This window comes from Triticum aestivum, chromosome 6B (assembly GCF_018294505.1).
Source record: "Triticum aestivum cultivar Chinese Spring chromosome 6B, IWGSC CS RefSeq v2.1, whole genome shotgun sequence".
Taxonomy (NCBI): Eukaryota; Viridiplantae; Streptophyta; class Magnoliopsida; order Poales; family Poaceae; genus Triticum; species Triticum aestivum.
This window is the reverse complement of record NC_057810.1, coordinates 729486403-729512456: the sequence shown is the minus strand read 5'-3', so window position 1 is coordinate 729512456 and position 26054 is coordinate 729486403. Positions and strand designations below refer to the sequence as shown.

The window sequence follows — 26054 nt, the reverse complement described above, 5'->3', positions numbered from 1 at the left end:
CTCTCTCTCAGGTAAAATGGCATAGAACATGTGTAGCTCTCATGATCATCATATTGGAGCATGCAGACGAACCTGTCTCCTAATCGTGGGTTGCGCTTCTGCTTGTTGACTCCTAGTACTTCTCTGCGATCATTCACAATTTTGGTCCAGTCTTTCACTACTAAGCATTCCTCGGTTCTAGAAATCCTGAATGCACTCGTGTGTAATGTAGGATGTCTTGGCCGTAAGCTAACAATTGACATGCGACCTTTAGTAGAGATCCACTGAGGCACAACTATCATCGGGAGTCCCTGTTGAAGAGAACATCGTATAGTATCATACTTAGCAACATGAAGTTTAGCTTAAAAAAATAATGTATGCAAAAGATGCACTGAGGATAAATAGTAAAAATCTTACCATCTTTCCTAAATACATGTGACCGTAGTTCAATACGAACACTATTGGTCGCACGTTTTGAGTACTAAGATTTGCAAGTCTAGGAAAATAATTTCTCTTGACAGCATCAAGATCCTCAAGCCATGAAACATATTGACTTATCTCCTCGTAGTTTAGTTCAGCCCCGAGACAGTGGACGGTCCTGTCTACCAAGCGCTGGACATGTTTGCTTGAATGGAAATAAGCTGTCAATAGAAATTAGTTGTCAACTATTTTTGAAAAAACAATATCGAACATAAATATGGCATGAGAAACTCACATAATGGTAGAACTGGAGGCGTCTGCACATCGACCCAAATGTCTCTATTACCTTCAATATCATCTTCGAGACGAATATCAAAGGTGATAAACATATCAGGCTCAAATGCATAAGCCTTACATAGTGCTTGCCAAGTTTTGCATTCAAAATGGGTGTAGGTTTCTTGATTATATAATTTGACGTTGAAGGTATAACCATGCTCGGTCTTCAAGTAAACTCTCTTTACCTCCATAGTTTTGTTACGACTGAAACCTATCTTATCCAAGACAAAAATTCTTGCATGGCAGGGGATACGGTAGTAGAACAGTGAAAATTTAAAATAATAAGTTGAAGCAAATGAAGCATATATAGGTCATGCTTAATTATGAAAAAAGATTTGTCGTTGTGACTTACTGTATCCACTTCGAAGGTCTCATCCAACTTGATGCTGAAGCGCCTATCATCAACTAGGAAATTTCTGTCGCACAGGCCGCGTTGGTCTTCGCAGTCGTTGTGACATTCTTTTGCATTAAGATTTTGTGCATCCAACCATAAAAGCACATGACAACCTCTGCTTCCCTCTGCGAAGGGCCTATCTTTTACTTTATGTCTTTTTACTTTATGCAAGATCAAGGTGATCTTCACCTTTCCCTTTTTCATAATTGTAGAAGACTATATGATAGTTGAGTATGTGGAGTTAGCATGAACTATTATTGTTGACATCACCCAAAGGTGAATACGTTGGGAGGCAACACTATAAGCCCCTATCTTTCTTAGTGTCCAATTAAAACTCCATAACCATAAGTATTACGTGAGTGTTAGCAATTGTAGAAGACTATATGATAGTTGAGTATGTGGAGTTTGCTAAATCAAAGCTCTGACATAGACCCTTCCTAAAAATAAGATGAATTGCAATTGTTTGATGACTAAGAATGAAGTTTGCTAGTTTTCAAGAAAGTTTATGGTCTATGCTTTAACATGTGAATTGCTTGTTACTTGTTCGTGAGAAGTTTTACGAGATGAACTACTATTATGACATATAATCATGCTAGAAAAGGTGATTGAAATTATCATTGATCAAACTTGTGCCCCTGCTAGCATTCACACTTCATAAATTCTTTCTTTTATCATTTACCTACTCGAGGACGAGCAGGAATTAAGCTTGGGGATGCTGATACGTCTCCGACGTATCTATAATTTATGAAGCATTCATGCTATTTTCTTATTTGTTTTGAATGATTACGGGCTGTATTAGACACTTTTATATTACTTTTGGGACTAACCTACTAATCGGTGGCCCAGCCCATATTGCTGTTTTATTGCCTGTTTCAGTATGTCGAAGAAAAGGAATATCAAATGGAGTCCAAACGGAATGAAACCTTCGGGAGCGTGATTTCTGAAACGAACATGATCCGGGAGACTTGGAGTACAAGACAGGGAAGCTTCGAAGAGGCCAGGAGATAGGAGGGCGCGCCCCCTGTCTCATGGGCCCCTCGAGCCTCCCCCGGCCGACTTCTTTCGCCTATATCTTCCCATATACCCTAAAAACATCGAAGAACAAGATAGATCGGGAGTTCCGCCGCCGCAAGCCTCTGTAGCCACCAAAAACCTCTCGTGAGCCCGTTCCGGCACCCTGCCGGAGGGGGAATCCCTCACCGGTGGCCATCTTCATCATCCCGGTGCTCTCCATGACAAGGAGGGAGTAGTTCACCCTCGGGGCTGAGGGTATGTACCAGTAGCTATGTGTTTGATCTCTCTCTCTCTCTCGTGTTCTCTCTATGGCACGATCTTGATGTATCGCGAGCTTTGCTATTATAGTTGGATCTTATGATGTTTCTCCCCCTCTACTCTCTTGTAATGGATTGAGTTTTCCCTTTGAAGTTATCTTATCGGATTGAGTCTTTAAGGATTTGAGAACACTTGATGTATGTCTTGCCGTGCTTATCTGTGGTGACAATGGGATATTCACGTGATCCACTTGATGTATGTTTTGGTGATCAACTTGCGGCTTCCGCCCATGAACCTATGCATAGGGGTTGGCACATGTTTTTGTCTTGACTCTCCGGTAGAAACTTTGGGGCACTCTTTGAAGTACTTTGTGTTGGTTGAATAGATGAATCTGAGATTGTGTGATGCATATCGTATAATCATGCCCAAGGATACTTGAGGTGACAATGGAGTATCTAGGTGACATTAGGGTTTTGGCTGATTTGTGTCTTAAGGTGTTATTCTAGTACGAACTCTTGAATAGATCGATCCGAAAGAATAACTTTGAGATGGTTTCGTACCCTATCATAATCTCTTTGTTTGTTCTCCGCTATTAGTGTCTTTGGAGGGACTCTTTGTTGCATGTTGAGGGATTGTTTTATGATCTATCTATGTTATTATTATTGAGAGAACTTGCACTAGTGAAAGTATGAACCCGAGGCCTTGTTTCCTATCATTGCAATACCGTTTACGCTCACTTTTACCACTTGTTACCTTGTTGTTTTTATAATTTCAGATTACAAAAACCTTTATCTACCATCTATATTGCACTTGTATCACCATCTCTTCGCCAAACTACCGCACCTATACAATTTACCATTCTATTGGGTGTGTTGGTGACACAAGAGACTCTTTGTTATTTGGTTGCAGGGTTGTTTGAGAGAGACCATCTTCATCCTACACCTCCTACGGATTGATGAACCTTAGGTCATCCACTTGAGTGAAATTTGCTACTGTCCTACAAACCTCTGCACTTGGAGGCCCAACAACGTCTACGAGAAGAAGGTTGTGTAGTAGACATCAGTTATATAGGGGAGGCCTTTAGTACCAGTTGGAGCCAGGAACCGGTAGTAAAGTTTAAATTTGGCCAGGAACCCCCTTTAGTACCGGTTCGTGGCTCCACTGGTACTAAAGACCCACCCTTTAGTACCGGTTTGAGCCACGAACCGGTAGTAAAGGGGGTGCGCTCCCGTTCCGCGCTGCTCATCGTTTAGTCCCACCTCGCCGAGCAAAGGGCAGCCGCACTGGTTTATAAACCCAGCCACCGCTGCTCCTTCGAGCTCGTATATAATGCAGGCCTCTGGGCCTAACTTTACCGCGCTGCCCTGTGAGCCTGCTGGGCCTTATGGGCCTGCATGTGCACACCCAAGGCCGAGCAGGCCCACTGGGCAGCGCGAAAATAATTTTTTTCATATAGTTTTTTCTTTTGTGGTTTATATATTTTCTTCTATTTATTTGTGAGTAGTTTTTTGCTGTATTTAGAGTTTCTTATATTTAATATTAGTGTATTTTATCATTATATTCATATTAGTAGTGATTTTTTAGTTCATTTTGTAGTGCTTTTCACTTTCACGGTGATTTAGCTCTGAAAACAAATCAGTAAATGCATCGAAAACAACAAATTATGTCAGAAAGGGTTGAAAGTGGATGACATGGATTTGAATTGTGCACCTGAACACAAAAAAAGTCCGGAGTTGTGCTAAGTTATTAAAATATTGAATACTCGGTGTAAGAGATGAGTTTTGGTTCGAAACCCTGATACTTCCTAAGAGATTGTCCAGTTTGTACACGAAGTGCATCCAGTTTTTGCCGTAACCCTCTGTACTTTTTTGCACATGCTATGCGGGAGAAATGATGATACCTTGCCAAGTTTCAACCTTTTCAGAGTTCATTTTGTAGTGCTTTTCACTTTCACGGTGATTTAGCTCTGAAAACAAATCAGTAAATGCATCGAAAATAGCAAATTATGTCAGAAAGGGTTGAAAGTTGATGACATGGATTTGAATTGTGCATCTGAACGCCAAAAAAGTCCGGAGTTGTACTAAGTTATTAAAATGTTGAATAGCCAGTGTAACAGATGAGTTTTCGTGCGAAACCCTGATAGTTCCTAAGAGATTGTCCAGTTTGTACACGAAGTGCATCTAGTTTTTGCCGTAACCCTCTCTACTTTTTTGCACATGCTATGCGGGTGAAATGATGATACCTTGCCAAGTTTCAACCTTTTCAAGAGCTTAAGGTTCGTATGGCGGAAGTGATTGAGCGGCACAAGAGGTTCAAGATCGGCATGGAGCCCAGCTTCCCCCCAGAACAAGACATACCCAGTTGGCGCCCAGCTATGTCCATAGATGCTCATTTGTCGGCACTCTATGCCGGGGGGGACGGACTTGTTGGTATCGATGGCCCCAGGGACGAGCTCACGGCTCTGCTCATGGTCATGGATGACAAGCAACAATTGAAGGTGGTCTCTGTTCTGGGTCCTGAAGGTATAGGAAAGACTACACTTACCAAAGAGGTATTTAACGATATTCAAGGAAAATTTGATTGCTCCGCTTTTGTGTCAATGTCCCAAAACACAAGCATTCAGGAGATTCTTCAAGCTCTTGGATCACAGCTCAGTGCCCAACAAGGTGCCAGCATAGAGGCATGCCAAGAGGAGCGACTCACGCATAAGCTCATACAAGTACTCAAGGCCAAGAGGTTCATCTCTGTCCATCAACATGCAATTACTCTGTTTCTATACAAAATTACTGTGTTATGTTCCAGCTCATATCAGTTGCTACCGCGTTGTGCACATTTGTCCTTTGTTGTTTATGAAGGAAATCCACAAGTAGTTCGTTAATTTTGAGTCTACTCATTCAAATTAAACTAGTAGTACTACCTCTGTACACTAGTATAAGACGTTTTTGTAGTTCAATTTGAACTGCAAAAATGCCTTACATTAGTTTACAGAGGGAGTTGTAATTAAGCTGCTTCAGTCTGAAATTCATCTGCCCATCAATATGAGATTATTCTGGTTTAGTCAAAAGTAGTATGTCATGTTCATTGCTACTCTGTTTTAGAAAAAAAAGAGAGAGGATATTTTATACATTCTGGTATGTTGGATGCATACATGTAGTCTTGTATCTGAAAATAGGCTCGATACGTACAGGAATTACACAGTGCTTCTCTCTAGAATGTGTTGACTAAATGTTGATTCTTAAACCGCATGACAGGTACTTTGTCGTGCTCGACGGTGTGTGGAGCACACGTGCATGGAGATTGATCAGATGTGCCTTGCCTGGAAATAATCTTGGCAGTCGAATATTGATGACGACATGCATCGATGACATAGCTATGTCATGTTGCTCAACTGCTGCAGACTCGATATATCGAATGAAATATCTTCCGGAAGTAGAAGGAACAAGATTATTCATGGAGAGAACATTTGGCCTTGAAAAGCAGTGGCCTTATTCCTTAGAAGAAATTGGTACTGAAATGCTGAGAAAATGTGGTGGGTGGCCCATCTTAATCCTCACCATAGCTAGTTTGCTGGCCAGCAAGTCAAGTTCAGAAGAGCAATGGAAAGTGATACAAGGTTTTATTGATTTAGCACTTGAGGGTCACCTCAAAAAGAAAGGTTTAGCACCTGAGGAGAGCCAGGCCCACAGTTGCGACAGTTTTCAAGGAGTGAAAAATATATTGTACATCTATTATAATGACCTTCCCCAGCAGTTGAAGACATGCTTACTGTATCTATGCTTGTATCCGGAAGGCTATATCATCAGCAGAAACAAATTAGTAAGAAGATGGATAGGTGAAGGCTTCATCGGCATGAGAAGTGAACATGGCAACTTGGAAGAAGTAGGGCAGCGCTATTTCAATGAACTTATTAACAGGGGATGGTCCAACCTGTGGGAATCCAGTATGATGGTCGAGCTGAAGCCTGTCAAGTCCATAATTTGATACTTAGTCTAATTGAATCCATATCTGCTGAAGAAAACTTTGGTATGTTGGTTGATGGACAGGCTCAAGAATTCCGCACAACAGACAAGGTCCGACGGTTATCTCTCAACTACCATGGTCAAAAACATTTTCCAATTCCATCAACCATATCTGCTTCTCCCATCCGCTCACTCACAGTTTTTGGGTCTGCTCAAAGTGCACCGATCCTTTCAAATAATCGAGCGTTACGGGTGTTAGATTTGGATGTTCAGGGAGATCCATGTAAAAACTATCTTGGAACTATAGGGAGCCTTTTTCAGTTGAAGTATTTGGGACTCCAAATGAGTGGAGTTGTTGAGCTTCCTGAACAGATAGGGGAACTGCAGTTTCTTGAGACTCTTGATCTTACCAAGACTTCCATCAGAAGGCTGCCAACAAGCATTCTTGGCTTATGGCGTTTGGTATATTTACTTGTCTGTAATGTGGAATTGCCAGATGGAGTTGGCGACATGCAGTCTCTGGAGGAGCTTTCAGGGATTCAAGTTAACACCACCAACTCAACAAATTCACTGTTGGGTGTGGGACAGTTGACTAAACTGAGGATTGTCCAACTAATATGGTCCATTTCCGATGTGTGCGGTGATATTAAAGGATATGAGGATAATCTACTCTTGTCGCTGAAGGAACTATCCAAGCTCCAATCTCTAAGCATCGAAAGCAAATATGGTTCTTCTCTCAGTTTCTTGGATTCTTGGTCACCTCATCCTCAGTCTCTTCAGAAACTCTATTTGAGCGGAGGATATTATTTCCCCAGAATTCCAGAGAGGATAATCTCGCTTGTCAACCTTGATTTCCTCGACATCAGGGTTTATCAAGTGGAAGAGGAAATGATGAATGTTTTGGGATCCCTGCCAGCTCTGTTAGTTCTCAGCATATCATCGCAGGTTGCAGCCGCAGAACAAAGGATAGTGGTTCAGCCCGGGTTGTTCCACTGTCTGACGAAATTTACACTCACTTGCTTGAATAGTTGGACAGGGTTGGTAACCGAACCAGAGGCTCTGCCGAAGCTAGCAAGGCTTGGGCTTCTGTGCTACGTGCAGGGACAGAGAGATCCTGTGTTTGGTGATTATGGCATCAAGTATCTCAGTTCTCTCAAAAATCTCCATGTTGAGATCACCTTGGGGGACGCAGGGATTTGGGAGGTTGCCACAAGATCCTCTAACATTCCGCCGCCACAAGTTCAAATATCGGACGGACATAATATGGTGGAGGAAGAGGAAATCATCGAAGCGGTGGAGTCCTTGTCTACACACATTGAAGAAGGTAAGAATAATTGATTCATATTTAAGCCCTATTCTTTTCAATACATAAAAAAAATGGAATGGGTGTCAAGGCTAATATATAGTTCTTGTCTTAGTTTACTGAACAAGGACTACAAGTGTATCATTCATAGCTAAATTTGCGTGTATAGTGCTTGACCAAGGATATGATGGTCAAAGATATAGGTTGGAGTTGGATACATGTATTTGACGAGTTGATCCAAATTACACAAATATTTTTTTGCGGAATAAATTATTGTTTCTGTACAAATATATCTGTATTTATGTTGCATCATAAAATGTAGGCTATTTTTGTGTGGATTAGCTCGTGCATTATTTGCCACATTATGCACTCTGTTAGCCAAACGATTTGCAATGGCTATAGAGGATTACAGAACACCTTTTTCTCACTTTCTACCTATTAGGTATAGAGGGTAATGATAGTGGGGCTGCTGGACTTGCCATTCGATAACTAAACAAATAAAACCGCAACTTTTGTGAACTTGCCATCACGGGTGTGTCTGATAATTTAGGTGTCGTTGTAAAGAATCTATAGTAGTATATGTTCCACTGCTAAATTCTAATTATGGCATTTGTTTGTATGAACTTCTGAAAGTCGAAAGCAACACTTTATTTCTTGGGGGATACAGGTTTTACATTTCTCATAAATGTATTGGTCTGCAGAATCTACTATCTACAAAGATGCTAAAATGCTCCCTAAGCCTCCCACCTATGATTTCAAAAGTTGGGGCCCACAACATATTGTGGGGGTGGATGTGAAAATGGATTCCCAATCTTCACAGGAAGGCCCAGAAGATGGTAAGATGGGTTCCTTAGCATATGATGTAGTTTGAAAGCAACTGAATTAATACTAGTTTAATTAGAGACTAGATGCAACATTAACCAACTACTCATGATTGTTGCAATTTGCAGAGTACAAGGCTGAGGCAGGGAGTATCCATTCCACCTATGATGGCATGTCTCCGAGCGAGAATTCAAGTAAGAGTCAGAATATTGCCAGCAATGCTCAGATGACAACTTCTTTTTCAACTGAATGTCAAGTGTATGGGAGGGATGCAGAAAGAGACAAGATAATAGACCTGTTGATAAAGGGGGAATCTGGTGATCTGAATATTTTGCCAGTGGTTGGTATTGGTGGAATTGGGAAGACAACGCTTGCTAGATATGTATACCATGATAAAAGAATTAAAGGTCATTTCGATTTGCAAATGTGGGTCTGTGTATCCACTAACTTTGATGTAGTGGGTCTAACACTTCAGATCCTAGAGCTTGTATGTGAAGATAGATCGTATGAGAAAAAAAGCAGCTTGAATAAGTTGCAGGAGATCCTTTTGGAGAATATTAGGAACAAAAGATTTCTGCTTGTATTGGACGATATGAGGGAAGACACGGACAGGAGTGGATGGATTAAACTCTTGGCTCCATTGAAAAGTAACCAAGCAAATGGTTGCATGGTACTAGCAACAACTAGAACAAAATCAGTGGCAAAAATGATACGAACTATGGATGAAATCACATTGAGTGGTCTGGATGAAAAGGAGTTTTGGCTGTTCTTCAAGGCATGTGCATTTCGCAATGACAACTGTGAGCATCATCCTTGTTTGCAATCTATTGGGAAACAGATTGCTAAAGCACTGAAAGGCTGCCCACTAGCTGCACGAAGTGTTGGTGCACTTCTGAGCACAGATGTTAGCTATAAGCACTGGACGGCAGTTTGGGACAAATGGAAATCTCATCAAGAATATCCTGATGATATTTTACCCATCTTGAAGCTCAGTTATGATTATTTACCAGTCACCTTCAACGTTGTTTCTCATACTGCTCTTTGTTTCCAAAGGACTACCGATTTAATGAGGAAGTTTTGGTCTATGCTTGGATGTCACAAAGTTTTGTGCAGTGTGAAGACCCTGCGATGAGATTGGAGGAAACAGGGCAGAAATATTTCGATAGATTAGTGGATTTGGGCTTCTTCCAGAAGGATGGCTCACTCTGTGTTATGCATGATCTAATGCATGAATTGGCAGTGATGGTTTCATCAAATGAGTGTGCTACTGTACATGGATTGAAACCTGAGAGGTTTGACAAAATACCATAAATTGGCAATTCGACCAAGTGTTCGCCATTTTTCAATCATAACTACTGCTTTTGATAAAGATGAAAATATCAATTTTCCTAGTGAGAGGCTTGACAAAATACCATAGAAGGTTGGGCCTTTGCAAAAAATTGAGGACCTTGATGTTGTTTGGGTGAAGCAGCATAAATATATTAGGGTCCATACGTAGTTTATGCAAGGAGGCAAAATGTTTACGGTTCCTAAGAATCTATGTGACAGGTGCTGACGTCAGCTCTATAAACAGTTTGATAAATCCATGCCATCTTCACTATCTTGAATATGTTTGTGTATACAAAAGGAATATATTTGTATATGGAGTCGACCGTGCAGAGAGAGCCTTGGCTCAGTGGTTGGGTATGTGGTTGTGCAACCCAATGACGCGAGTTCAATTCCCAGAATTGACAGGTGATGCACAGGGGTTTTCTCCCGTTTATTGAGGATCAAGCTTGATGTGTGGTGGAACCACTCGTGAAGAAATATCTTGATACTCATTTAAAAAATTCTGAGAATCATGTTTATCTTGGTACTCATACTAAAATGGCCGTATGCATCCTTAGTTGGTGCAGAGGCCGGGAAGTGAAACTCTCCCCATTTTAAAAGACATCACGTCCCTCGCGTCGCCCCCGCCCTGGACGACTCGGGGCCTCCAACCCTAGGCACAGCCGCCGCCCCTCCTTCTCCCCTCCTCGCACCGCTGCCGGGTTACGCTGTCGGGTGAAACCCGCGTGGCAGACGGCGGCGGCGGGGGGATTCCCTCTCCCGACTCCCCTTCTTCTGCGGGCGCGGATCTAGGCGGCTGGCGGCGGTGTCCTGCGGCGGCAGGCCTCGGCGAGCGGTGGCGGGGCGCGGGGCACGCGGCGGCGAGCCTCGGCAGGCCGGTGGCGGCTGCGCGCGGAGCAGACTCCGGGGCGGCGGCGCGGGCTTGGATCCATCGCGGATCTGATCCTGTGTGCGCGGCCTCGGCCTCCCCTGCTCGGCCGGAGGGTCTCGGTGGGCGGGCTTCTCCGTGCTAAGATCTGGCAGGCGGGATCATCCAGATCCCGACAAGGACGGCGGCGACCCGTGCACGAGAGATGGAGGTCTTCGATCAGATCTGGGTGAAAACCTGCCGTTGGCTATGCCAAGGCCGGCGATGGCGACGATGTCTGCGTCGTTCCCTTTCTGAAGGTATCGCCATGGAGATGTTCAAGGCCACTCTCTGCGACCTCCGGGGAAACCCTAGATCAGTAGATCGGATGACGGCGGCTCTTTGGTGTCGTTTCCCCCCTGGGGCGTCATTCTTGGAGGAGCACACAGACTCGAGGGACTAGAGGACAACGACTTTGGTGGAGCGGTGCTTCATCTTACCATTGATGGTGGCGGATCTCGACGGCATGGTGCTGTGGAGACTCGGTGCCTGATACGCGGAGGTGGACTCGTGCAGGAGGAGGATGCTGTCTGGCGTCATGGGGGCGTCGATGGCTGAGTGGCCTGACAAGGTAGAAGCCTCAATATGATCTGAAGATGGACCTGTGGAAGATGGCGGCGACGACACACGAGTGCGTCTGACCGGATTGTGCCCCAGACCCGGTATGTGGCTCGGCTGGGGCTTCCGAATATGTTCAGCTTCCGGCTTTTGATGTTAGGCTTAGGTGAGTGGTTTGGGTAGTGGCCCAGCTAGCACCCCTTCATCATTTTGGATAGGAGTAGCGGCATGTGTTGCCAAGATCGGTGGATTCAGACACTTTGTTGTAATACTTTGTAAGGTCCTCGAGAATAATCAATAAAGTGGCCGTATGCATCTCCCAGATAGATGCAGAGGCCGGGGGTCATCCTCCTTTTCTAAAAAAAATATGGAGTCGACCGTAACACTGCGCTTCCTGAAGATTTGACATAACTTTATCACCTTCAAGTATTGAATTGGGTATTTCAGGCAATCTTGCTGTTCCTGCCGATATGCATAATCTTGTTAATTTGCGCCATTTTATTTCTCATGAGAAAGTGCATCATGCAATAGCTTGTGTTGGCAACATGAAGTCTCTTCAGGAACTAAGATTCAAGGTTAAAATGTTGGCAGTTTTGAGATAAGTCAACTTCAGTCCATGGATGAGCTTGTACAACTTGAAATTTCTCAACTTCAAAATGTGAAGACTAAAGAAGAGGCGAGGGGAGCCAGGCTGTTAGACAAAGAGTATCTAGAAACATTGTCCTTGTCATGGGAGGATAACAGCACGAGCCTTCAACCAGAGGCAGCAAAGAATGTGCTTGAAGGTCTTCCAACCACACCAGGATCTCAAACTCTTGAAATAACATGATATGGTGGTGCTACCTCCCCAACCTGGCTTCCAGTACGCTCTCGGTTACCTCACTGCAATACTTCATCTAGAGAACTGCAGGGAATGGAAAATTCTTCGATCTATTGAATGCCTTCCCTTAGGAAGCTAACATTGATCAGGATGTTGAATTTGATGGAAATCTCAGTTCCTTCCTTGGAAGAGTTGACCCTGATTGATATGCCAAAATTGTAAAAAAGTATTGGTTCTTATGGGATGGAATTGACTTCCAGTCTAAGGGTTTTGATGATGAAGAACTGCCCTCAACTGAATGAGTTCACTCTTTTCCAGAGTTACTCTTCTTTCGATGCACAGGAGAAGTCATGGTTTACGTCTCTCGGCAAACTCTCCATCGGGCAGTGTCCTCGTATAATGAAGTAATTTTCTTCCCTCTAATTTTTCATGCTCAAGACATTTGCAAATTCTTGGACACTTACATTGATATATGTTGTTGCGGCAACTGGCCAATCCTTCCACTAAGAGAAATGAGGGCGCTCAAGGAGTTGGAGTTGATGGACCTGCATGTTCTCAGAGAGTTAACAGTTCCTTCTCTGGAGAAGTTGGGTGTTGATTAGAATGCCAATCCTGGAATTTTGCAGTAGTCTAACGACTTGTCCACCTCTACAATTTTACCTTCCCAAGGAGATCAAAAGTAATGGACATCGAATCTCCGTAGACTCACCATCCATGATTGCCCTTGTTTGATATTGTCACATCATCTTCCACCTTCTGGTCTAATTTCTGAGTTGTCCATCAGGGAAGTTCCTACACTTCCAACAATGAGGATAAACGGCAGATTTTTCACTTCTCAAATCTAATGAGTCGAGTGTGCTGGATTACAGTATCCTGATATTCCATAACCTTAGGGGCATAACATATTTAGAAATAAGCGGCAATTTGGTCTCTCTTCCAAGTGAAGCTTTCAGCCAGCTCATCGCTTCCATGTCAAGCATTATGTCAGAGGTTCTCCAGGCAAACAATTTCAGAGAGGCTCCACCATTTCAGGTACGTTCTTTTCGTTGTTTGATTACTTCATTAGCACGTATGTGAGGCAGCTTTTCTGATTCATACGCCGTACCTTATCTTACATTCATGTATTTGCCTGCTTTTACACGGTGGACATTTGTTTCAGCTTTTGGCCAAAGTTATGTCGTAGTAACAAAACGAACGGAAGTACTTTCAAAAGAATTTGCTTGTAATAAAACTGAAAAAAAAAAAACTCTGCCACGATAACGAACTGTATCACATTGGAGTATGTTATGAATCTGACATCTGTCCAGGGCTCTTGTTAACATCTTCATCATCCTATAAGCAGAACGAATTAGGAGCTTATTTGATCAATTATTTACCTTTTTTGTAATCTGGAGCATGCAACACACGTCTAATCTAAGTAGGACGAATTTACTGATCAACAACTTCGATGGTGTCAGGTGCGGATTGGCAGTTGGCCATGTCCTTGAAATACTGAAGAATGTACAGCAAATCAGTCAGGTGACGATATCCCACTAGAATTGGAGGCCGGCATCAGGTGAGGGTGGCAGTAGTGGACGCAATCGTACAACTTTTATATATGAACCTGCCGGGAACTAAACAAGTCAGACCATCAACACACCGTACGTCTCGTTTCGCTTCCTCTATCGTCTGCTCAGCTCATGACCTCCCCTACCGCCTTGTCGCTTTTCAGCAGCATGGTGAGTGTGGCATGCAACCTGCGCTACCGAACGAGTTGATGGGGTGGGTCGTCACCGATTTGACGTTGCTGAGATGTTGTCATCGAGCTCGGCGAAGAGGGCCTTCTCGCGCTCATCTAGTTTGAGGCATACTAGGCCTCCTAGAAAGCTTTGGAGAAGAAGATAGGAAAAGAAAGCCGCCGCCCTGTTTGTGTGGAACGGAGGGAGACCACACTGTGATGAGAGATGGAAATCAGTAGTAAAATAGTAGAATGACGACACAATACTCAATAAGAGTTGAATTTGTAATAGCATTGCTGGAGTGTATGGATAGCAAGTCCAGGTAAACTGCTCCCTAAATTGTACCTAGAGATAAAAAAACTTCTATACATTGTTCTTGAAGAACATGATAAGATCAAGACAAGGACAGCTACCTAACTAGTACGTACTCACTTTACTTGCCCTCCATTGTACTCCTATATAAGATAATACACCATTCGGTAGTACATAACTTCCATGATAGACCGTCTTTTTTTCTTTTGTGAGATATGTGATAGATCGTCATTCGAGACAGTTCAACAAAATCGTCGTGGATAACATTATCTGAGACAGCCACACACATGTCAGTTCTCTTGAGAGCCTCCTGTGATAATTAAATTGTCCGACAGGATTTTTGTGAAAAAACATTTGAGGACGACCTTTTTTTTGCCAATTTAAATAGATAAGGTTTATTTTTATGCTCTCAACCGAAGTGAATAGCAAAAAACCAAGACAATTACGGTTAGGGTTCCAACAATATACTGCTTTAATAATGTTCGCCCATACCTACCACTTTGAAGGATTTTCATTGGGTTGTTAAACTTAACCTCGATTATGACAGCTGTGGCCTGACAAAAAACTGCCACGCCGTGCAGGGAGCCGCTGTGCTTGTGCGGGCGACGGCCTGCGCGTGGAGGCGGCGTGGTGATGTGGGTGTGCACCGGCCTGCTGGTGGCTTGAGCGCTGCTGCCGGCCTGTGTGTTGCTGCTGGTGATTGCTACTGTTGCTTCGATTTTACTCCTATTTTAGTATTGCTTACCCTCATCATAGTCCTCTATTTTGTGCATTTATGTTGTCTATCAGTTTCATAATTTGTTTTTGTGCTGACATCACACATGATTTTTCCCTTCCATTTTTCCTACACATTTTTTCATGTTTTATATTTGCTTCTTTAACATTTTTTATTATAGAAGTATTGTAAATGCATATATATTACATAAAATAAAAAAAATGTTAATCATGCATTTGAAGTTATTAAATGATATAGAAAAATGTTTCTGGTTTATGCGCAAATGTATGATGTGAATGAAACAGGTAGCAAATGTTAAACATGTGAAAACAAAATATTAACCATTTTTACAAAACAATTGTGACATAAAAAATGCCACATATTTCCAAAATAAAGTATCTAGCATCTAAAAAAAATCTTTCTTTTTTGTAAATAACATAATTCATATAAAATGTACATTAAATTTTGAAAAAGGTTCACGAGTTTCAAAAATTTGTTCGTGACAATATAATATTAAAAAATATTTGTTCCATACAATTTTTTATAATTGAAAAAAATGCTCCAATATGTATTTGAACATGGGTTAACACATATTTGAAAGGAAAAGTCAAGAATATTTTATGAGAAAATATCAATCATGTATTAAAAAAATTCCTTTATGTATACAAAAAATATGCATTGTGTGGGAAAAGCAGACATGTGTTGAAAAATGAAAAATAGGGAGAAACCAAAGAAAAAAGACGAAAATTGAAAGAAACACCAAAATAAAGCCGGAAAGAAACAGAAGAAAAACCAAAAAACATACCATGTAAAACTAAGAATCCCGAAAAAAAAACAGCAAATATAGTCCTGCCGCTTCCACATTTTTTAGGGGAATGCGTCCCGTTGGCGCACAGTTCCATGGCCCGTGCACCAGATTGCTCGGTACCCCCAGATTCTTCAAAAAAAAAAAAGGATTGCTCGGTACTCCTATGCACGAGTCCAGGCAAAGATATTCAACTCACCAGGACCCCTCGCTGCAGAACGTGCAAAAATTGCTCTTCTCAAGAAAGTACATTGCACCAGACAACAATATTTAATACTCGATCACTATTTTAATGATCAAACGCTCTTATATTTCTTTATAAAGGGAGTATATAGGAATACACCATGATTACCGAAAACGGCTTTCGTCTCGCTTTATATATAAAGCAAAGATCCACGGTGCCCGGTACAACCGCACTCACCCATCACAAACACACACACGCACCAGAGGCAGGATACATAGGCGCTGAGCGCAACAACACACACCCTAGCACTACAAGAGCCGCCCGGAGCTTCATCCGAAGAAGTGAAGCCGCATATGACGAACCGTGGGCTCCAAGGCGGTGCCTTCAGGAAGGATACGGCACCGGAGCGTCGCCACCGCCCGATCGAGGATCAGAGTTTCCCCTGGAGCACCACGACGGGCAGTGATAGCCGCGACGACGGCCTTCAAGAAGAGCGATCTTCGCCGGTCGCCAAGTCCGTCCGAAGATGAGAGTAGGTTTTCACCCCGGCCAATATTCACCGACACCGAACGCCACACCCCGGCTACCACGCCCCACACGGGCCCGTGTATAGCCGGGCAACACCGAGGCACGAAGCTCTGCCCATGAGCACCGCGCCACCACCACCAGGGGCCGCCGCCCCCGGATCCAAGACCTTGACACCAAGTCGCCCGCGCCCCACCCGCTACCTCCACCGCATGAGACGGCGGAAAGGAATCCGCCTTCACACCCCTAGCCGGTCCCAACGCCGAGACCCAATGGCCGGCCACAACAAGCCTCCATCGAGCCATCTGCTACACCGGCGCGAGACGAGCGCAGTCCTGCCGCCGGGCGCGAGACAAGCGTATCCTGCTGCCGGGCACGAGATGAGCCGGTCCTGCTGCCCGGGCGCGAGACCAGCTCGGTCCTACGTCATCGGGGTGCGAGACGGATGATGGACCGCAGCGTGAGAAGGCCAGCCCCTCCGTGAGAGAAGCGAACGGACTCCGAAGAGAAGGGGTCGAAGGCCCATACAGGCAGCATACAGACGGGCCGACGCTAGAAAAATCTGGCCGCCACCGCAATCAACCTGCCACCACCGCCGCCGCCAGCAGCAGCAACTAGCGCCCGCCATGGGCCACGGTCATGGCCATGACCACACCAGGTCGCAGCCCGCCCCCGCGCCGCCCGACGCCCACGCGCCCGCCAGACCAAAATGGTGCTGAACGGGGTCGCCGCCGCCAAGCACGCACCACCGTCCCGGACACCAGCCAAGGCCACACCGCTGCCACGGACGACCACCGCCGCACCGGCGCCGTCCGCCGTCCTCGCTGCCCGCAGCCCACGTCGCGACGCGGCTAGATCTGGCGGAGCTGCGTTGACCCGCAGCATCCGCCGCCACCGGCCGCCCAGCACGCTCCGCCACCACGACGCCCGTCGCGCAGCCGGCAAGAAGCCGTCGCCGCACAGCTCCGGCTCCCTGCCGTCGCAATGCCGCAGTGCCCGCCGCCAGCGCCGCACCCCAGCCCGGCCGCCCCGTCCCGCATCAGGGCCCCGCGCGAGAGGACGAAATCTCCCCGCCGCCGCCGGCGCCAGCCGCGCTTCGCCCTGCACCCCCTGGCAGCGGCGAGGGAGGGAGGAGAGGGCGGTTAGGGTTCCCTCCTGGCCGCCCGCGGGGGGCGAGGGGGGGGGGCGGGACGGGGGACGCAGGAGGGTCACACCATGATTTCCATGAGTAATGCTTCTATGCGAACCTCGAGGGACTCAACTGATCTGCATATCCTCGAGTCTACTTCTCGGTCGAATTTTGTCGGATATACAGTCACACATCTCAATACGTAAAGTAGCACGTGATGTACAAAAATATGCAATCACTTAATTACCTATCACATGGAAAAAAGGTCAATTTACAAAATTCATGGACTTGGAAATTACTATCAACAAACAACACCGGGAATAGGCACTCATAAAAATGCATATAATTGCATTTTTTTTTTGACTTGAACAGCAGGAGCTCTGCTTTTGCATTAAAGAAGAATAGAAGTTTTACACAATTCGAACAAAACCAGGCCAGGAGCCCGACCTTTCGTCAGAAAGTATTGACAGGTGAAAGAGAAAGAAAATGAAAATAAAACGACGCCATGTGCTCTTATGTGTCCCCAGCGCCCGCCGCTCTGGTGGCCTCATAAAATAGCTTGACATCTTCTCTTATCAGTCTAGCAAGTGCAGTCGCGTCAGCTCCTTCTGCTCAAAAGACCCTACGATTTCTTTCTTTCCATAGGTTCCACGCTATGTATGCAGCTAGTGTGATTTCATCTCTGTTCTTGTCCTTGGTTCCATCGCATGTGCATAGCCGACACCACCAATCTCCAATCGAGGTTGCCGAGGAGGCCCACCATGCCCATCCTGTCATCAGCTTGCCTGGAACTGGAGCCAAACCTCTTTCGCAAAGCAGCATGTCAGGGTGATGTGTTCGGCCGTCTCCTTTTCTTGATCACAAAGGCAACATAGGTCATTGTGCGGCAACCCCCTCGCTTGCAGGCGATCCGCCGTCCAATTTCTGTTTTGCACAGCAACCATAAGTAGAATTTAACTTTTCCTTCCATCTTGCCCCTCCACACTTGGGTCAGCCCAGCTATGATCCTTGCCACAAAGTGGGCGTCATAAGCAGAGACAGCAGAGTATTTTCAATTAGCAGTCAGGGTTCAGAGGATCTTGTCTTTGCTGTCCGTGAGCTGGATCGATTGAAGTTCCTCCCAAAGCCGAACGAACTGATTAAGCTGCCTTTCCGTTGTCATTCTCTGCAGCCAAGCATCCATCTTCCATTGTGGAGCACCTCTCTAACCGACATCTTTCTTGAATCTGGCCAGATGGTACGGTTCAGGAAACATAACACATGGGGCATTCGCCCTTTAGCCATCGGTCCCTTCAGAACGCCACAATGCTGCGTCTCCACGCTGAATCGACGTTGCAGCTCGAAAACAACTGCTATCCATCTCATCGCTAGGCGTCGGCGAGCCCTTCCATGGCCATCCTCATCTTCCATCGAAACCATTCCCACCTTAGACGGAGAGCACGACTGAAGCATTCAATGTTTTTTACCCCAAGCCCACCACATCTTATTGGAGAGCAAACTTGGCTTCAGTTGACAAGGCTTTTCGCTCCAATTTTGCATCTTCGGCCTCCAAAGAAAGGTTCTTCTCAACTTATCCACCTTCTTAATAAATCACTTATCCGGGGCAAAGGCTGTCAAGAAGTAAGCTGCCGTTGCCGTGACCACCGAGTTGATGTACACTAATCTTCCTCTCCTATTAAGCATTCTGCCTTTCCTCAAAGAATTTTCCGGCCATTTTATCAATCAGCGGTTGAATCTCAACTCTCTTTGGTTTTCGTATCCCAAAGGGTAATCCCAAGTATTGGTAGGGAAGGGAGCCTTGCACAATCCCAACATCAACCAACAAATGTTGCAAGTCACTGGCGCTGGAAAGCAACTGGGTACGCCACTGATTTTGCCATGTTTGTTTTGAGTCTAGAGGCGTTCCAAACATTTCTAGGATGGCCTGGACAACAGCAATCTCTTCTTGCGCCGGGTTGATGAAAGAGTGCCGCATCATCGGCATAGAAACTCGCCAGAATCTGGCCACGCGCGTTCCCAAAGGCTTCAAAATATTCTTCTCCGTGGCCATCTCAAGCAGTCTCTGCCAGCGGTTCCACAACAATGATAAACAACAGGGGGACAGAGGGTCTCCCTGTCTCAAGCCACGCATGTGAGGCAAACGGTGAGCCGGGTGTTCCATTCAACAGAATTCTGGAGGAGGAGGATGCCAAGATCAAAGCAATCACGTCCCTCCATCTTTGTCCAAATCCCATGGCCTCCATGGATCTCAAATAGATATCCCCATGACACGGAACCGAAAGCCTTCGCTACATCAAGCTTTAGGAGAAGCCAGGGGGATTTCGACAAGTGAAGCCACTTTGATCACATTCTTGACGTATAGAAAATTGTCTTGGGATGGACCGTCCTCAAATGAAGGCACTCTGATTATGCGTGATCAGGTTGTGGATGTCAGGGCCAGCCGGGATGTGAGCATCTTACTGACCAGCTTCGGGACACTACGCATTAGGCTTATTGCCTGAAATCCCCTGGATCATGCGCCTCCGCATGCTTAGGGATCAAAACAATATTCATCGTATTTAACGGATCCCAATTCCTTCCGCGGAGATTGTGAACACATTAACAGCAGCAAGGAGATCCATTTTTATGATCATCCAACATCTCTCGAAGAAAGCCCCGGTGAATCCATCAGGCCCCAGTGTTTTCTCACCATGCATTTCGTTGATCGCCGACAAAATCTCAGTCTCCATGAACGCCCGTCCAGGGTGCTCGAGCTGACCTCGCGGCATCCCCAGTGTTGCAGATCGCACGAAAGGCGTGCCCATCAAATTCTTTAACCGATCTCTGAGGATGTCGGCCTTCCCAATATGGTCGGAGACTGGCCCATCTCTTCCCTGAAGGACCGGGATGTGATTCTTCCGCCGGGTGGCCACTCCTCTTAGGTGGAAAACCGGGTACTAGCGTTCCCCCTCTTTTATATCAGTAATTCTGGATTTTTGCCGCTACCTTGCCCTGTCGAGCAGCCGCAATGCCCAGCAGCTTAGCTTTGAGCAGACCTCTCAGGTGTCTCTCCTCCTCTGAAAGCGCCCTCTCCTCTTGAGCCAGGTCCAGTCTGAAGATGCCTCATTATCTAGCCTGGACATGAAGACGACCCATCTCCTCTTGTGCTTGCTCCAAATTCTGAGAGCCTTTGCAGTCCTTGTCATTTTGGTGTGCAACACCCTGATTGGGTCTCTGGACTTTGACCTCTTTTGCCCATGCATGAGCCACAATCCCTTCAAAATCTGGGCAAGTTTAGCCAGTGGTTCTCAAAACCGAAATGCTTTGTGAGGAGATGCATCCATTCGTCTGAGCACAAGCGGGCAATGGTCTGATATATTTGCTGAGGCAGGAGACAGTTGATAGTGAGGGAACTCCGCCTCCCACTCACTGGACACCATGACCCAGTCAAATCTTTGTGAGGGTTACATTCTCGCGCTCGCTTGACCAAGTAAATCTTCTCCCAAACAGCGGAAACTTAATTAGTTTCAGTCATCTATGGCTGCTCTAAATCTGCCCATCATCCGCCTGTTGATGTTGTTGTTGCTTTTGCACTTGCTCGCGAGATCATATTGAAGTCTCTCATCGTCATCCATTGCGGCAGCATATGATGCTTTATTCTCTTCAGCTCATCAATGAAGTGACCTTGTCCGCCTCCAATTGTGGCCCATACACGCCGGTGATCGACCAACAAACTCCCACCAGCCCTTCTCCTAATTGTCCCAGAGATCGAGAATTCACCGGCCGCCAGAGGCTCTGTCGCGATCTCATAATCCTCGGAGCAGGCAATGAGAATACCCCCCCCCCCCCCCCCTTGAGCCAACAGCCGGGTAGCGAGATGAAGCTATCAGCGAAGCGCCGGCCCCAGTGGTGTCCACCACAATGCTTCGAGCCATTGCCCTGATCTTCGTCTTTAGACAACACTGCACTTAAGCTCAGCAGCAAAAATCTGAATCGCCCTTCTCTTCGCGGGTTGTTTAAAACCCCTCACATTCCAATTCAAGAAAGAGCAATCCATAAAACAAACTGGGCCAACTCGGGTACAGGACAAGCAATCGTAGGAGCTGGAACGCATCGTGTGCGCGCCTGGGTGAGCAAGCCGCTAGGCATGCGTGCGCAGCGGAGGGCTCGCGTGGGCCGCTACGTCCGAATCGGCCGTATCGGCGAGCTGCATGCATGCATGAGTTGCTGGAGTAAGGTTTAGTTAGCTAGCTAGCTTAGTGCGTGGGTTAGTGGTCGTGTTCGTGTGTGCACCGGGTATAAAAACCACCACTGTGTATCGATGTATTGCGGTGGTTTGTTGCCGCGCCACGGTGACGGTATGTGTCGAGCCGATGGGGAGGGACCTAAGGAAGATGTAGTCTCGTCGTGGTACCGTGGTATGCGCACCGGTCGATGTGAGAGTTCTTCCGGGGTTGTGCTGCGGTGGCCTGTAACATATATGCAGCTCCCCGCAAAAAAAAATAAAAAAAACAAAAAAAACAAAATAGATATGTGTAGCAACACAGGCGCTGCTCCTTCGGTGGAGAAGCCGAACCAAATATATCGAATGCACACGTGGGGATACCGGGGTTCGAAGACTCAGCTTCTCCTCAATATCGATCACAGTCTCCAGGGCCCAACCACGGGTTGCCTGAGTGATGCCACACGGATGTGATGGCTTCTCGCGTCCGTTGGAGCTAGAGCATGTTCGCTCGGACGTGGGCGATTACATCGCTGTGCCGACGTTGTTCCACTCCCAAGGAGACATCGAGGCCACCTAGGGATGGCACCGCCATTATCTCAAAAAAGTAGGCACAACGGCTGGGAACGACTACAATAGAAGAGATGTACAGGTGCAAAAATAGAAAATGCAATCTGAGCCGTCAGATTATAGACCGATGGTACAGATTCTGGAAGGAAGGGGTCTGCTCCCACTTATTGTACATTTTATGGAGCACACCCTAGTTCTAGTTAGATTATAAACATGACATTTGCAGTAACAACCTCAAGCTTTTCATCCGTTTCCAAATCTTCACAGCGTTGCATGTCTTTGTGTACATGAGAAAGTGGACCATCCGAAACAAAATAGAACACAAAAGATGATTCACATTAGTCCCAGACTCAGTAAACACCTTATGACACTTGTATGTCTTGTAGCTTGATCTTCACAACCAAGCATTAGAAGTTTAACAGAATTATCATAATGAAAGTAAAATAACATGACCATAGATCTGGATAAATAGGGAATAGCCCAGCAATTAAAACAAGAAAAATAATGTTTTCCTTTGTAAAAATTATGCATATATTAAATTAAAGCCAACATTAACTTTATCTGGCAATACACACCCACATCTGAATATAATGGTGAAAATGGATTTCAGCAAGGTATCCATTTTCTGGGTCCTTCTGATCCACTTGCATGCATATCAAATGTTACATAACATGAGATGGCCATTTTAGTACATGACCGAGAACCATTGCAACTAAAATTGCATCAGTTTTTACTATCTTCATGGTACATAGAAAACACGTCAGTTGACCTTTGCCTCTAGCTCAACTTCTTCTTGCTCATCTTGTTTCATCTGAAGGGAGAGATCACACCAAACAAGTATGATTCAGCAGCACAAGTCTGTGCGGCTGTATGCATAGGCTTACTAAATAAATTAAAATTATCAGACAAATTAGTTTCGCTCACGTGGTTGGTAAGCAAGGGAAGCCTTTCCTAAATGCTTCTTCTCTCCATTTGTACTCCTGATTCTTCGTCTCTGCAAACACATTTATGTGGTTTACATCACATGGCAAGAAATTAGAAATGATGCTCTTTGGTGGACCTAAACAGTTGTAAGTGAGTTAAGTAAAATTGCCAGAACTGAAACAGTGAACAAAGTAGTGCACCCTTGCAAGTGAAATACCAACATTGGTTGTGTACAGACCCAAAAGAATTGCTTGCAGTAGTGGCATAGTGCTTACTTCGTATTTATACTACAAATTTCTAGACTTGAATAATAGCTCGTGTCCTAATCGTGTAGGTGTTCAACAATTAAGAATGGAACTGAAGTTCGTTTGCTTTTCTAAACTCGTACATGATGAAAAGGAACAACCCACCACAAATGATAGAAACCCTGTTAAAATGCTGCAGCACAAAGACGTATGTCAGGCTAGAGAAAAGAAAAAGGAGTACCATCTGGCAAAATATATTCACAGCAAGGACGAATCTCTTGTATAATTGGAAAAGTGAAAGTGCAATTTTATGGTGTTGCAAGTTACAACTTCTGATTGTTTAAATATCAAAGTTTAGTTGACTCCCAAGCAATCAGAAAAGCATGATTCATGAATGCTCATATAGAATAAGAAAACTGCAACAGAGTTTTGATTTAAAGGCAAGTGACACATGTGATAAGTGTGTATAATGTCCTATCAAACATGAATAAATTCAGGGACTTAAACTTGGACAGATATAAGAAATTATGTTAGATTAAAATTCAGCTGTGTGGGTACCTCGTTAGAGAATGATTGGTTCTTTTCCGGTGTACTGAAATCATCAATGAGAAGCACTGGGAAATTAATCGCTGCAAATGAGGTAGCAGCTCCGACATTTATATTTTGAACACCATTTGACCGACACCATGGCTACAAACGAATCTTAGCAAACAACATCAAACGAGGGATGTACAAAAAGTATTATGAAGAAATTTGAACATCGCTGAACTAGGATGCCAATCAAAGACGAAATCCTCAGTCGGACAATAGCATAGACACAGAAAACTACAAGTAAACAAAGTAACAGTTCCAGTCCATCATTCCTTTGTTAACCACCTGTTCTGAACTCCTAAAATGAACTAATCACATGCAACAGTCCAGTGCAACCCATTTTGCTGCCTACTACACAGCACCTCCAAATGTGGAATGCAATGTCACCACAGTCTCTGTAACTTCACTATCATTAACACGTTTCCTAATCAATGTAACCAAAGCATTGAGAGATTAAAGATCTCCAAGCTAATAATTATGCACAACAAAGAAAATCACTGTATCACCTCATCGGCACTACAGGAAAGCAGCGAGGTACCAACAAAGTTTTAAATAGCGCGCTAAGCCTCTTAGCGGCGGACCTTTTCTAAATGCTATAGCGTGCTATAGCGGTGCTATAGCGAGCTATTTAAAATGTTTACTCATGTGTTTGGACAAAAGATCCTTAGCGCAGGACCTCTTCTAAACGCTATAGCATGCTATAGCGGAGCTATAGCGGGCTATTTAAAACCATGGGTACCAACCTTGCAGCTTGGCTGCTGGCAGGGTGGGCTCCTCCTTGTTGCAGATGTGACAGAAGCGGGCTTCAAGAAGGCCGTGTGGTGTATCCTGGGCAGCTACGCGGGCGGGGCACCCGCACCCCCTGGGTGCAGTAGCCCATGGCGGCGGGGGTGCCCGTGAGGAGGAGACAGACGACCTGGAAACCATAGGGAGAAGGGACGCGCGCGGAGCAGAGTACATCCTCGTAGAAGGCGGCGACGTGGTGCACGTCGATGGTTTGCGGCAAGATGTAGTCAAGCACCTCCCGTCGGCGTAGCCCTCAAGCTCTGCACCGGATCTGGATTGCCGCCGCCACCGTCAGGCAAATCGATAAAGAGATGGGCGGGGACTCTCGTTGGAAAGAGGAGGACGCCGCGGGGAAAAGTATACATAAACGAGGGGTCTTTCTGCACAGATAACTTGCACCATCGATCATCAATCCGAGGGCCCAAATGTTTTTTCTATTTTTGCACCCTAGGCTCAGCTTTTATCCTAGTCGCTCCCACAACGGCTGCACCTGTCTCTGAAGGGTTAACATACGCCCTCCTCCCTCCCACGCCTCTCCATCTCCAGTGTTCTACTCCTTCGTCGAATCTGCTCAGCTCATCTTGCCGTGGTAGCCAAGCACAACAGCCAAGGGCCTGAGAAGTTAAGGATGACAGATCGGCCACTGAGGCCCGCATTCAGGTCCACACACATGTTGGTCGCATAGATGGAGGAGCTCATGTGTCACCTCAATGGCATGCCGCACTGTACCATCATCCAGGACCTCACCGACAAGTTCAACGCATCTACCGAGCGCTCCGACAAGATTCATGTCTAGTCCAAGTAGGTATTATGGTTTCCCTTCCCGTTGCCAAAGATCCTCGTCCGCCCTATTTCCTTATTGCATTGTGATCTATACTTGTGAGGTTGTGGGTTGTCGCAGGTGTGGACCTGGTTCCATAACCGAAAGTACTTGCAGCAGCAGTCCAAGACTACCTGGTTCCACTGACGCAAGGGAAGTTGCAAGGGAAGTTCCGGTTGTTGAGCCAGCTCTGCACCTGCGCCGACCCACAAACCCACATGTATACATCGCAATATGGAAATAGGGCAGACGGGGATCTTGGACAACAGGAAGGGAAACTGTACTACCTGCTTGTAGTGGACGGGAATCTTACCAGAGCTATCGGCGGATGAGTTGAACTTGTCAGTGAGGTCCTGGATGACGGTATGGTGTGGCATGCCATTGAGGTCACGCAGGTGCTCCTCCGTCTGCGCGACCTCCTCGTGCGTGA

The 26054-nt window shown here is 45.5% G+C and overlaps 1 long non-coding RNA gene and 1 pseudogene across 1 annotated transcript; one reads left to right on the top strand and one right to left on the bottom strand.

The window, feature by feature from the left end:
* Positions 1 to 4682: 4682 nt before the first annotated feature.
* LOC123139825 (uncharacterized) lies at positions 4683 to 14763 on the top strand (annotated as a pseudogene).
* Positions 14764 to 22993: 8230 nt separating this feature from the next.
* On the bottom strand, positions 22994 to 25008 carry LOC123135276 (uncharacterized). The gene is made up of 3 exons (XR_006465900.1): positions 24762 to 25008; positions 23593 to 24117; positions 22994 to 23252 (listed from the first exon to the last, which is right to left on the bottom strand). It is a non-coding gene; the product is annotated as an uncharacterized lncRNA (long non-coding RNA).
* Positions 25009 to 26054: the final 1046 nt, after the last annotated feature.